Source organism: Danio rerio, chromosome 7 (genome assembly GCF_052040795.2).
Source record: "Danio rerio strain M-AB ecotype USA chromosome 7, GRCz13ab, whole genome shotgun sequence".
Classification (NCBI taxonomy): domain Eukaryota; kingdom Metazoa; phylum Chordata; class Actinopteri; order Cypriniformes; family Danionidae; genus Danio; species Danio rerio.
This window is the reverse complement of record NC_141027.1, coordinates 30824475-30838727: the sequence shown is the minus strand read 5'-3', so window position 1 is coordinate 30838727 and position 14253 is coordinate 30824475. Positions and strand designations below refer to the sequence as shown.

Here is a 14253-nt window from a genome sequence, read left to right as displayed (position 1 = left end):
AGCGAAAGATTGAAGCAGTGTACTGACACTGTGACACGTTACCTGATAGATTCAAAAGACAGAAAAGTTGTAAGATAGAGACAAAATTAAATAAATATTACTTTTAACAACTATAGTGAGACGCGATCCAGCGGTAAATCCTTGACAAACTGTCAGACGTGGACTGGTTTCTGGGGTTTTGTGCTCAAAGCACCCACTGACTGCCTGGAGCTCAGATGTGCGCATATGCTGTTGCAGCGCATGGCAGAGTTTGTGTGCGTGGTCACATGATGTGTGTTTTCAGCTGTGTAGTGGTGTGGATGAAGAGCTGTTCAGAAATGCTGGGTAAAACCCCAGTGTGGACGTGGATCGCTTTAGTTCTAAAATGCCATTTTAAAACTAAGACGTTTTAGTGTGAATGGGGTCTGAGTGTTTTTCGTGAGCGGGTTGCTGCTGCAACAGGGGCGGAGGATCGCGATGCCGGCTCAGCATTGTGATGTCTATAGGCCATCGGCGATGGATGATTGCATTGTCTATCAACCCGAGCCTAGTCCCCAAAAAAAAAAAATAAAATAACCGATTAAGTTAACTTAACAAGTTTAAGTGGATTGAACATAAAACAATAAAAAAAATATATAAAACAATTAAGTTGTTACTTCTGCTCATTTCAAATAAGCAAAAAGCATGACATTTTTTCGAGTGTAGATTATTTCTGTAAAGCTTGCTATATAGCTGTTTTGAGAGATATTTGGTATCGTGAATTCACCATGCAGGGGTCTTGAAGAGGTGCATCAATATAAAGGCATGAGACAATAACCCTTTTCAATGTATACCGAGTTTGAAAAAGTCAAGGTTTTAAAACTGCTAAAATTTTCTGTCATATCACTCCTATGATATATATGTAAGATTTTTTTTGTTTGTTTGTTTGTTTTGTTTTTTAGCACAACAGTATCTCCAGAAAAAAAATTATCCAAAGATGCTACTTTAGATTGTAAAGAAATCAGTGTTTTTGTAACTAATGAAGACTAAAGAAGTCAATGATTCATGTGAATAATTTAGCCGGAAAAGTTTACTGTTAAAATATATTGTCTTCAAAGAGGGAAAAAAGTTTTAGAGCAGTAATCACAATACTGTGAAACATAAAAGTACTGGGAAGCATAAAAGTCCAATATTAAGTTAACATCTACCAACCAGGTGACCAGAGGTCCTATTTTTTCCAGGACAGTTCCATAATTCAGTTTGGTTTTAGAGGCAAAAGAAAGCACTGCTGTTGTTGTTGTGTCCTTGTCAACACCCAAAAACGAATGTCTTTAAAAATGATAACGTTGGGACATGTTTAGGGAGGTGTAGATTAAAGGCAAGTGCAAACAGAAACAACAATGGCAGAGCATGTGTTGTTGTTGTTGCTCATGTCACATGTGTTTGCTAACGGTTCATTAGCAAAGTGTATTCACTTTACATTACAATCAACAGTGCAGACACATGTTACGCACATGGCAAATTCTACATACACATTAGCACAGAGGCACAACATTATCACTCTCCTGCAGGTGCTGTTTACTATGAAAGTGACAGCAACAAATACTAGCCAAGCATAGGTAATTTAGCGTTTTTGGCCATTTTTGCAGATGTTTAAATCTTTTTGAAAACATTGTCGCCATTTTCACATAAATGTGAAACTTTTTTTAAAACACAAACGTCATTAAAATTATTTTGGATACACCTTGTCATACAAACGCAGCCTTAAAATTTTTATTTTATGCTTTGCTTGATGTATGTCACTGAATAAGCATTGCATAGGAGATCAGCTCATAAGTAAAAGGGATTTATTATAGCTGTGGCAAGATTAAATCACTACTGAACATAATGAGGTTTGGTGAAAAAAACATTCATTCATTTTCTTGTTGGCTTAGTCCCTTTATTAATCCGGGGTCGCCACAGCGGAATGAACCGCCAACTTATCCAGCAAGTTTTTACGCAGTGGATGCCTTCCAGCTGCAACCCATCACTGAGAAACATCCACACACACATTCACACACACACTATGGACAATTTAGCCTACCCAATTCACCTGTACGAATGTCTTTGGACTGTGGTGGAAACCAGAGCACCCGGAGGAAACCCACGCAAAGGCAGGGAGAACGTGCAAACTCCACACAGAAACGCCAACTGAGCCGAGGTTCGAACCAGCGACCCACCGACCTTCTTGCTGTGAGGTCACAGCACTACCTACTGCGCAACTGCTTCGCCCCGTGAAAAAAACAGCACAAACTATTGAATATATTGTGTCTCGTGCTGAATTGTGCTTGACGTCTGTTTTAATACATTAGTCTTAAATTCATGTTTTTAATGATAACCACAGTTTTAAAAAAATATACATTTTAATATATAAAAACAATTATTTGTGTCCAGTGATGATGTTGTCCTTTCTGATTGAGAAATCTGGCCACCCCACATCTATCAAAACTACATCTAAGAATTTCAAGTTCTACTATAGTCATTGGTATATCGAAAAAATAATTACTGTGACAAATTTGCCATGTCACCATGGTAACATGATGAAACAAAAGCAACAACAAACCTTCTTTTGAGTAATGTGAAATAATAATATATATGTTTGCTATTTTTAAAAGCTATTATTTAGTGTATTATGTTTACCAGAAATCCCCCAATCTGTACATTATTGCAGCACCTCTATTTGCGGATTCAAAAAAGCTTAAAGTGTTCTGATTGGCCAGCTGACCCAGTGGCTTTTGATAGGCCAAATACATCAATCATGTGTTTGAAGTGTCATGCCCCTGACCATAATCTAGAGTTTAAGATCCCAAAGCTTCTGATGTAATATAACAAGAGTTAATAATGATTTTTTTATATCAGTTCCACTCAAATTCTTACTCTAAGGATGATCATGAAGATTGATTGTTTGAATAATATTTCAGAAAGTTACAGATGTTTGCAAAAGTAACACCTGAACTTAGTTAGGCAGGTTAGGCGGTGTTCACAAAGTAGAATTGATCTCTTTAGACTGTAACAGACTACTGTGTGCTCCAGGGTCACATATATAAATATTGAGTTTATTCATTCATTCATTTTGCGTCAACCTGCGCCAACTTAGTCTCGATTATTTTATCGTGTCGCCAAAAAAAGTCTTTTCGGCTTGGTGCAGGGGTGTCAAACTCAATTCCTGGAAGGCCGAAGCCCTGCATAGTTTAGTTCCAACCCTGCTCCAACACACTTACCTGTAGGTTTCAAACAAGCCTGAAGGACTCAATTAGTTTGATCAGGTGTGTTTAATTAGGGTTGGAACTAAACTGTGCAGAGCTGCGGCCCTTTTGGAACTGAGTTTGACACCTGTGGCTTAGTGCCTTTATTAATCAGGGGTCGCCATAGCAGAATGAACCACCAACTTATCCAGCATATGTTTTACGCAGCAGATGCCCTTCCAGCTGCAACCCAACACCGGAAAACACCCATCTACTCTTGCATTCACATACATACACTACAGCCAATTTAGCTTACCCGATTCACCTAAAGCGCATGTCTTTGGACTGTCAGGGAAACCAGAGCACCCAGCGGAAACACACGCAAACACATGGAAAACATGCAAACTTCACAGAAACATGCGAACTGACACAGCCGGGACTCGACCCAGCAACCTTCTTGCTGTCAGGCAACAGTGCCAACCACTGAGCCACCATGTCGCCAATAAAGAGTTCATATTAAAATAATTTAAATCAATACATTTTCATTTGATGATTAGTTTAAGACAAACAATTTTGACAAAGTTTGTTGCACAACAACTTAAAGTTTGTCTCTCCACTAAAAGACCTTTGGCATAAAAAGACTGAACACCTCAGCCAGCACTATTCAAATTAAACTGACTTGACAGAATCTTAATTCACAAGGAACGACCTTGCTACCAAATATAGAAACGCAGGGAAAGAGGAGTTGTATGAGAAAACAGCCAGTATACCCAGAAAGTGATTCACCAGTGAGTCACTATTAAGAAAAAAAAAACTTCAAACAGCCTAGAAAACGTATAGTTGACAGTGCTAGACTTAGAGCAGTATGGCAGATATTTCATCAGATATTGGAGGCAAGATGCTCATATACCCCGAGGCAAAAGATAATTAGCTTTTCAAAGAACGCATAGTCTCCTTAATGAATGAAAAAGATGAAGAGCAACATTGTTTCATAATCTTGAGTCAGATGAACTTCAGCCAGCGAGTGTGAAAAAAAAATGACAAAGACCTTTCTCACATCACACATGAGCACACAATATTCTGTTTTTACACAATACAAAAAGAGGATGAAAGCAGTAAATGGATAAAAGAGCCTTCGGTGAGTAATGCAATCTCAAGGTGGACTGAGCCTCCCAAAAAGAATGCAAATGTTCATTTATGTATGAGGAGGAAAGATGATAAAGAAAGGTAAAATCCACAAACACAGAAGCCTTCTCTCTTTATACTGGGCTGATAGCATGCTAAACAAGCCACTTTCACATGGCTTCAACACACTTTTTAAATATCTGACATGCATGCTCTTCTACTGGATTATTTCACATATTTCACAAGTAAACAACATCAAAAGAGCAGAGCGTTCAATCATATAGTCAGAGCAGCTGAGCTTTTTATAAACATCAATATTAATCCTCCCCCGGTTTGACCAAAAGACACATAATGCATTACAGGGCTTGTGTCCAATAAGGCACCTCTGTTTCATTTCACTGCACTGTGTAATTTAAAAGCTGATAGGAGATGTCATTTCTGAAGTTAAAAACCCCAAACCCATCTTTAGTGTGAATTTATTTAAACTCGAGTATATGAAAATGAAACATTTAATACCATAAATAGTAAAAGTCACTACACAGAAAGAGATTCTTGCAAAGCAAGGCTTATTTCTGAATGCCATGTATGTCAGGTGACTTTCATATTTATTCAGAGTAGAGCTGCATGATATAGCGAATATATGCAATATCCAATGTTGTTGTTGAGTATTGCGATAATGGAGCCTTTTAACAAGACTGTTATGACACATTTAACGCTCATCAAAATCTTATATTCTTGAAAGTTTATAATATTTTGATTTTCAAAAAATTTATGAACATTTATGTGCATTTATGAATGCATAATATCATCTTTGTGTCCAATTACAAAAAACTATTTAAAGATTATGCAAGATGTTTCTAATGGGAGAGTGTAAGAGAGTAAATTTGACACTTTTCTTTCCCCTGACTGCCATCATCAGTCTTAGAAAATTGATTTCCTTTCCCTGAAAGTCGTGATAACACCATTGTGGCATTTTTTTATTATTTCAGCACACAGGATTATAAAAACATTATTTGTTGTACTGTCTGATTTGCTGTGCTCTAAGTTTACCCGACTATGATGCCTTGCGCTACTGAGAAACCCGGAAATGTGAAAAGGGTCTATAATATTTCTTGTGACGTAATGTCCCTTGAGAAATGCTACTTTGTTTATACATTTAAAAATCATAATAATATCATAATACACTGTAGAAACTGCAGGGTTTCACACAATTCATTCATGTTGTCCTAACACAAATTATTAAGTTAACTTAACAAACTCAGGCTCGTAGCCAGCATGGTAAAAGGGGTGATTCTTTTTTTCTTAAAAAGTGGGCCTTTTTGCAGTTATTCGCCTCATTTTCTATTTTACCTTAGTGACATTTTAAGCACTATTTTTAGCTGGATAGGCTTGTTGGATGGTCATCATAACAACACTTTTTAATGTACCAAAATCTTTTCTAAAGATTTAGAATAATAAAAATTTAACAAATACTTATTTTTAAAATACAATTTTATTACATCATACATCCTTAGAAAATAGGAATCTGTAGCCTATTGTCATTTATCAGGCAAATAACAAACTGGCCAGCACATTGAACTTTCCTCAGTTAGAATTTGGCTATTTGAAAATGAAAAAATGTAAACATAATAATAATAAAAGAGCTTCATAATTTGTCTAGCCTCTCTTGTAAAAAACAACCACAATAGCCATAGTATTCAAACTAATTTTGATATGGACTGCTTTTGGTGCTTCACACCGTTTTATTGGTCATTTATTTGTTTCAAGAATAAAGTCAAAGATTTGGAATAAAAGTTACTTGTAAAATGTTTTCTCTATTAAAAGAGATGATTTGGCTTCTTCTTAAAGCCTTAAAGCCTATAATGGTTTATTTTCACAATTTACGATGGTGTAGCAGTAAAAATAGAACAAATGACCTTATATATCTGACAAACTCTGGACCTTATAGGGGTGTCATATGGGGGTGGGTCTTTCGAACCACCTGAACCCTACCTGGCAATGGGATTGAAAATTAAGTGGATTGAACATAAAACAATTAAGTTGTCTCAAAAAAAAAAAACTCATAAATTGTGTTTTTCATTTTCAATAAGTAGTTTGAACAAGCAGTAAATAGATTTTTAAATTAAGAAAGAAAATTAAGTAAGTAATATATAGTTTTCTGATCTAATTCAATCTAATTCAGGCTAATAAAAACTGTCAAGGTGCAAACATTTAGACAACACAATAGCCAATAGCATAACGGCAGGTTTAAATATAACTGGTTTTAAATATATATGCAACAAAAATGCTTTGCACAAAAATGAATTTAATTTGTTGCACCTCTTTGCGTTATGAATATTGTAAATGCTTTTTATCATCATTTATCATCATTTTTCATTATATTGCACAGCCCTAATGGACCCTTTTCATAAGCCTGTTTAATGATCATCAGCATCTTAAATCCTTGAAACTTTTTAATATTTAGATTTTTAAAAAAACGTATGAACATTTATATGTAAGTACGCATTATATAATCTTTGCTTCAAATGATTAAAAACTAATTACAGCTTGTGTGAGGCGTTTCTAATGCAGTGTCTATTGTCATGACAGTAAATTTGATGTTATTCTCTTCTCTGGTTGCCGTTATTAGTCTCACACTATTTTTCCTTTTTCATCTTTATAACATCATCATGGAGTTTTCTTTTATTATTTTAGCAAAAAAATATTGTAAAAAATATTTGTTGAATTCTCACATTCACTGCGCTCTAAGTTTTACCAACTATTCCTCTACTGAAAAAACCCAGAAATGGGAAAAGGGTCTATAAACAGAGCCAAAACAACTCAGCTTCTGATATGTGAAAGAGAAAAAAAATGCTAACAAACACAAATGTTCTGCCAGTGATACAACATATCCTGGCCAGTCTAAGATCATTAGCACCCGTGTAACTGTGTGGGTGAAGCTTCAGATGAAATCATGTCCTTCTACATGGTATTTACATCATTCTGAAGTCAGAGCCAGCGGCACACCCCCATTACGCATCCTTAATGTATGCTTCTCTAGGGATGTCATCAGTGTGCTCCAAATTTGTGCACTAAGCTCAGGGCACTACAGCATTGAAAAGGATTTTTAATATTATTCTGCAAGTCCTAGAAAGCATGTTTTAAAGCTCAATAAACGGCACATTTTCAACAGTGGCCATTAATAATTAAGCATTAATTGAGCTTTTTTTTTTGTTGAACACAAAAAAAGTTATTTTGAAGAATGCTGGTTGAGCATGGTGGTTAGCACTGTCGCCTCAAAACAAAGAACTTCGCTGGGTCAATTGGAGTTATTGTGCGGAGTTTGCATATTTTTCACATGTTTGCGAGGGTTTTCTCCGGGTGCTCCGGTTACCCCCACAGTCCAAAAAAGTGCACTATAGGTAAATTGAGTAAGCTAAATTGGCCGTAGTGTATGTGTGTGAATGCAAGAGTGTATGGGTGTTTCCCAGTGTTGGGTAGTGGCTGGAAGGGCATCCGCTGCGTGAAACAAATGCTGGATAAGTTGGCGGTTCATTCTGCTGTGGCGACTCCTGATAAATAAAGGCACTAAGCCGAAAGAAAATTATTGAATGAATGAATAAATGAATGCTGGTTGATGGGACCCATTGGGGTATTTTTACCCACTATGGAAGTCAGTGGCTGTGTCCGAAACCGCATACTTCCATACTATATAGTATGCTTAAATCAGTATGCGAGCTGAGTAGTATGTCCGAATTGATAGAATTCGAAAAGCAGTATGCAAGAAGTACTCGGATGGCTTACTACTTCCAGCGAGATTCTGAAGTGCGCATCCCATGCATGCTGCGCTATCCCAAGATGCCCCACGAGAGAATTCATGAATGGGAGTGAAGCGACGCAACTGACGCAGGTAGGTCACATGACCATGACAAAATGACAGATGTAGTACGTCTGAATTCCATTCATACTTTTTACATTCATACAGTATAGAACATACTTTTTTAACGGCCGAGTAGTACGTTTAAATTCAAATGCAGTACCTACTGAGTAGTAGGCGGTTTCGGACAGAGCCAGTGGGTGCCATTAACCAGCATTTTTCAAAATACCTTATTTTGTACAGAAGAAAGAACCCCATAAGGTTTAAAAGCACATGAGGAAGAGTAAATAGTAAGAAAATGATCATTTTTGGTGAACTGTCCATTTAAGCCGCAATAATATCATATAAAATTATTTAAAATTATTTCTTTACTTTTGTTTTTACCTCTGTATATTCAAATATGGACAACTCAATTAATTTGACAATAAACACTTTAACTGCAACAAAAATACTACATGAAATAAATGCTGTTCCTTCAAAACTTGTTCATCAAAGAATACGTTTTTTGTCATGTTTTTGTTATTTTTTAACAATAATAATCATATGAAATATTTATTGAGCAGAACCTAGTCAGCATGATTGATATTTGAGGGATCGTCTAACTGAAGATTGGACTAATGACTTCTGATAATTCAACTTTACACATCTACTTACTCCCAGGGGCGATTTATATCGAAGTTGATATTTAGCCGCACCTTGTTGGTGTTTCATAACTCATTTTTACATGGTGGGTCGTTAGCCCAACACTCAACCCCCAACCTGGAGAACCAGGACATACATATATACACTACGGCCAATTTAGCCTACCTAATTCACCTTTAGCGCATGTCTTTGAACTGTGGAAACCGGAGCACCTAGAGAAAACCCACATGAACAAGGGGAGAACGTGCAAAATCCACACAGAAATGCCATTTGGCCCAGCCAGAGCTCGAACCAGCGACCTTCTTGACTGCACCAATTAAACTTTACATAACAGGAATAAATGAGTTTTATTTGTATATTTAACAAGAAAACCGTTCTTATAAACTATAACAGTTTTTCCCAAAATAACTGTTATTGTATTTACATTTATCATATAAACACAGCCTTGGATATAAAGAGACTTCTTTTAAAATAAAATGTATATCATTTTTAAAAAGAGTTTGACCCCAAAACCTTTAAATGCTAGTGTATGTACAGTATATTAACTCAAACAAATGTATTCTTTATGCACCTTTCCAGTGGATGTGCCTGTGTGTCTGCTCATAATCCCATGTATATATGTATAAGCAGTAGATTTTAAATTGAGCTGAGTGAAAACATGTCTCTCTGACCCCTGTCCTCCTCTTTCTGGGCACACTGCCAGAGGTTATCACATAAACACACACACACACTCTCAAAAAAGGCAACTGGATCGCATATATCAGAGCAAGTGTTAAACCTGACAGCAGCTTTGGGCCAAAACCGCTTACGCCCACATTAGTAACACCCTAAAAAAAGCCCACACCGACACCAACAACCGACAGCTAGACTTTCCATTCAAAAAGACTTATGCAAAATTACCTGAAAACGTATAGACTTTTCATGATATACTTTATCATCAGCATATCTGTTTGTCTGGTCAGAATCAAATCTATTGGCAGGTATTGTTGTGAGTATACATGCTGTGACGCATTGGTGCTTGACAAAGACAACAGAAAAACAAAAGTGAAACATAAAATAACTCATACATTTTTTAAATAAAAATATTACACATCATCATTAACTGTACAAATGTGTGAAAAAAGTAAATATTGCATTGCTAAAATTGTCTAATAATTTTCTTTGCATCTATGTCTCTATCCAGTTCCTGCAAGTGATCAATTTCTAAACGTCCTGCTGATGCATAAATAATTCTCAGCATCCTCCCGCGAACACTGTTTGTCCTTCAACACGGATCTGTGACAATAAGGGATCTGAGAATGAGGGGTGGGGCAGAGTGTGTGCGTATGTGTATGTGTGCGTGTGCATGTGTGTGTGTGAGAGAGAGCAGGTTGCCTGGACAAGAGAGCGGCAGGAGACTGTTGTGGAGACGGAACCACCAGCTGAGATCACACACTCAGGAATTATGCACCTTCATAATCACTCTCGCTCATTCTGACTCCCTCTCTCCAAAACTGTCTTTCTCGTGCGTGTTTTGAAAGTCCCAAAAGTCCCAACTCCTTTCAATTAAGTATGTATTGCGTAATCATCAGCTTCTATTATAAGCTGTATGCCATTTTATAGTTGATCACCATAATTTTTTACAATATACACTCTATTTTTAGTTCAAATGGTTTTATTGATCCATTCAGGGGAGTGGACTGGCTATTGTTCTCTGGACAAAAAAGCGAGTTCATATATTTTACGGCAGTGTGAGCAGCAGCATGATGCTTCATTTTTTGGATTTGATGCTTGATTCACTATGATAATGTTAAGCTCTGCAAATCAGCCAGAAAAAACCAAGGGCAGAACATTGTTTATATTCTACAATTAAAACCGTACTATCTAATCGTGATTTCACGTGCCAGTTGCTAAAGTATTTATACCTGGATGAAAAAGCTAAATTCCCTGTACAAACAGATTTATTAATCAGACTTCACTGGCTACTGGCCAAGCACATCTGTTTGTAATTGTAAACAAAACAAAGTCTGAATGATAATGATATCCCTCGGCTACCTATTTGTGCTGAAGCGAACTATAGAACTACAAGATTTTAGGGTACGATTTACATATGATTGTAACTATTAAGGTGATACATTTCTCTCAAGTAAATAAATAAATAAAAACACAATCAACTATATAATGATGGATTAATATGCATGACAATATAATGTAATACAATAATTAAATCAATAATTACAAATGTTTTAAATGCATTTATTCAATTAAAAAAGTGTTAATATAAGATAGATAGATAGATAGATAGATAGATAGATAGATAGATAGATAGATAGATAGATAGATAGATAGATAGATAGATAGATAGATAGATAGATAGGCTAGTTAAATTACAATGTTATATTTGCCACCAACTTTTTGAGGACTCACTAGCTACTTTTTCGTTACAACATTTGTAGATTTGTAGTCATGTGTTTAATATGGACCTTAATGCGAAAGTCAATAGTCACGCCAAGACTCCAACGGAAAGGACCAGAAAAGAACCAGAAAAACAATGAAAGAAACACTGAAGACCCTTCAGTTTTGGCAATTTCCATCTCCTCTACTGTAGCAGTGAATTTAAATTGTGAAAGCCGGCTGAGGAGGTGGACTAAAGAGAAGTATCATCATGTTCGTGATTGTAGCAGCGGGTTTGATGTTGCACCGAGAGGATGAAATCCTGTCGTATCCTTCAGGAGCGCATCACTTCATTCCGCATCGAAAACAAGCGACTGTAAACATTCAGACTCGGAAGTAAGACACAGAAAAGCAGCCTACCTGCATACCCTTTGTTGCTGTGATGTTCATATATAGACGTCCTGTGTTTTCAGAGGTAGAGAGAATGGGAACCGCACCGACACCGCATCCCGGAGACTGAAGAGAACAGAAGCTCGAAAAGCAGACGGAGAGACCGGCAGGGGGCGCTCCACTGCAGCGCTGGGCTGAACCAACACAAACCCCACCCGAGAGAGAGAGAGAGAGAGAGAGAGAGAGAGAGAGAGAGAGAGAGAGAGAGAGAGAATTTCATTGCGTGAATTCATCTAAAAAAGATGTTATCATTTTAATTGACTTTAAATCAAATCACCATCAGCATAATCAAAGTCTTATTCTTTAGACGTTTTATTTGTTTTACCTTCTAATATGTCATTATTAGTACTAATTAGCCTATAATGTTTACAAATTTACAAATCATTGACGACTCGGGACGTGAAAACTATTTCTTTCTGGTTTTGTTTTGAGGAATAATTTCACTCATTGCTACGTAAAAGTGCGATCAGATTCTCCATATGAGGTTACATAAGAGAGATTTACTCTGCTTCCATGAAACACATAATCTTTTCCTGATTCTGTTGGATGTGCAGAAGTTCATCATAAGAACACATTAGAGCCTTGATGTTGCTGTAATATAATATAAATAATAATATAAACCGAAATCAATACTGCATTGGAAAAGATGAGATGGCCTTTATTCTTATCTCTTGTAAATTGTGTTCTGAAACCACCAGAAATTTTGTTTCTCAAAGCTAAACAGCTTTTAGTGTCCCGGATAAAACTGGGCATGTGGTTTGAATATGCGCAATTAGGATGAGATGCCTTTGGGACACTGAAATCAACAATTACCATGCAGCTACTCGTGCGTCATGATTAATCCGGGCAGATGTTTTCACATTATAGGACAAGCAAATGCAAGCTTTCGACAGAACAAGCATGATAACACTCCTTGTTCCTGTAAAATAATTAAAAGTAGAATCAATGTTTTAATAATTATGTTTTTCTTTTATTTTCATATTGTTTCATCTGAATAAAGATATTGTTTTAAAATGCTGCAAATGTCTGTCTGTCTATCTATCTATCTATCTATCTATCTATCTATCTATCTATCTATCTATCTATCTATCTATCTATCTATCTATCTATCTATCTATCTATCTATCTATCTATCTATCTATCTATCCATCCATGAATTTGTTTTTTTTTTTCAATTTTTTCTCAAATGATTTTTGACAAGATTAATTTTCCACAGTATTTCCTATAATAGTTTTTCTTCTGGATAAAGTCTTATTTGTTTTATTTTGTCCAGAATAAAAGCAATTTTTAATTTTTTAAAAAACATTTTATGATCAATTTGATCTTAAAATGTTTTTTAAAAAAATTTAAATGAAAAATTGCTTTTATATATATACGTATATATATATATATATATATATATATATATATATATATATATATATATATATATATATATATATATATACGTACATATTAATTGTAACAAAGACACTACTGTATATGTTGCAAATATGCCTGTGAAACATTATTTTATCTATATTTGAATCATCTATATTCTGATTTGATTATAAATTTAGTTTCATGAAAGTTATTTTCAACAAAAAAACTAAATTTACTTGCAAATGGTTTGAATATTTGTATTATTATTCTCAATGTAAACTCAGGTTTTATTTGATATCTCTTGCAGTTACAGGCTTGAGACATGAAATGTGTGAAAACAGCTAAGAATAAAATGTAGATATCAGTTAAAATGAATAAAAATAAACTGTTTGTCAGTGAGGCTATAAGAATAATGAATAATGCTGAATCAGCAAGTTTCTCCTATACTTGAGGAATGTCTTCTTTCTATTAACCCTTAAAGGTGCACTACTTGAAAGAAACAGTTTTTGGCCCACATCTTGGATTGAATAATATACTGACACAACTCTGATGAATATAAAGATAACCTATAATGATAACCTATGGATAAAAGGTCAACCTTTCTGCTGTTTTTATTTCTAGTCATTTCTCCCATAGGCAACTGAATCTGAAGTTCTAAAACAATTGAAAAATGAGTGCACTTCTGCATTGCAGAAAAGGTCAATATATTGTCTCTTGAGAACACATGTTAAAACAAAAAAAATTGTGAGATACATAGCCTACCATTTCATTGTTGTCATGTCATTGACTCATAAACATTTCCTGCTTCTTATCAAACTATTTCATAACGAGACAATTCAATCATAACTTAACATCAAAACAGCTATCATAACATTATTTATCAATGTGTGGCTCTTTTTGGATTCTCAGAAGCTAAAGAAATTAAAAATGTAAAACAGGAACCACGTTAGGACCATTGTTTTTTTTTTCTGCATCTCTTAAAATGGTCAATACACTCTCAGAAAAAAAGGTACAAAATTGTACCTTTTGGGGTACAAATGGCCCGTCACTGGGGTGGTACCCTTAAGGGTACAAATTTGTACCTCTATTTAAAGGTACAAAATTGTACCTTCTACATTTGTACCCTTTAAGGGACAATTTTGTACCTTAGACACTGAAGGTACAAAAATGTACCTTTTTATATTATATAGTATTTTCAGGGTACTGACCCAGGCATTTTGATCCTTTGGTGACAGCATGCACAAATAAATAAATAAAATATTT

At 35.4% G+C, this 14253-nt stretch overlaps 1 protein-coding gene across 10 annotated transcripts in view; it reads right to left on the bottom strand.

Annotated features, from left to right (window-relative positions):
* The window catches only part of apba2b (amyloid beta precursor protein binding family A member 2b), a 246004-nt gene extending 234308 nt beyond the window's left edge, over positions 1–11696 (bottom strand). For 5 of the 10 annotated variants that reach the window (XR_015495742.1, XM_087261277.1, XM_087261279.1 and 2 more), the window contains exon 1: positions 11599–11696. The gene's annotated coding sequence lies outside the window, so the exon portion shown is untranslated. The remainder of the gene's footprint in view (positions 1–11598) is intronic. The other 5 variants (XR_015495741.1, XM_087261278.1, XM_087261280.1 and 2 more) reach the window with 1 other exon arrangement.
* Between the last annotated feature and the right edge of the window lie 2557 nt (positions 11697–14253).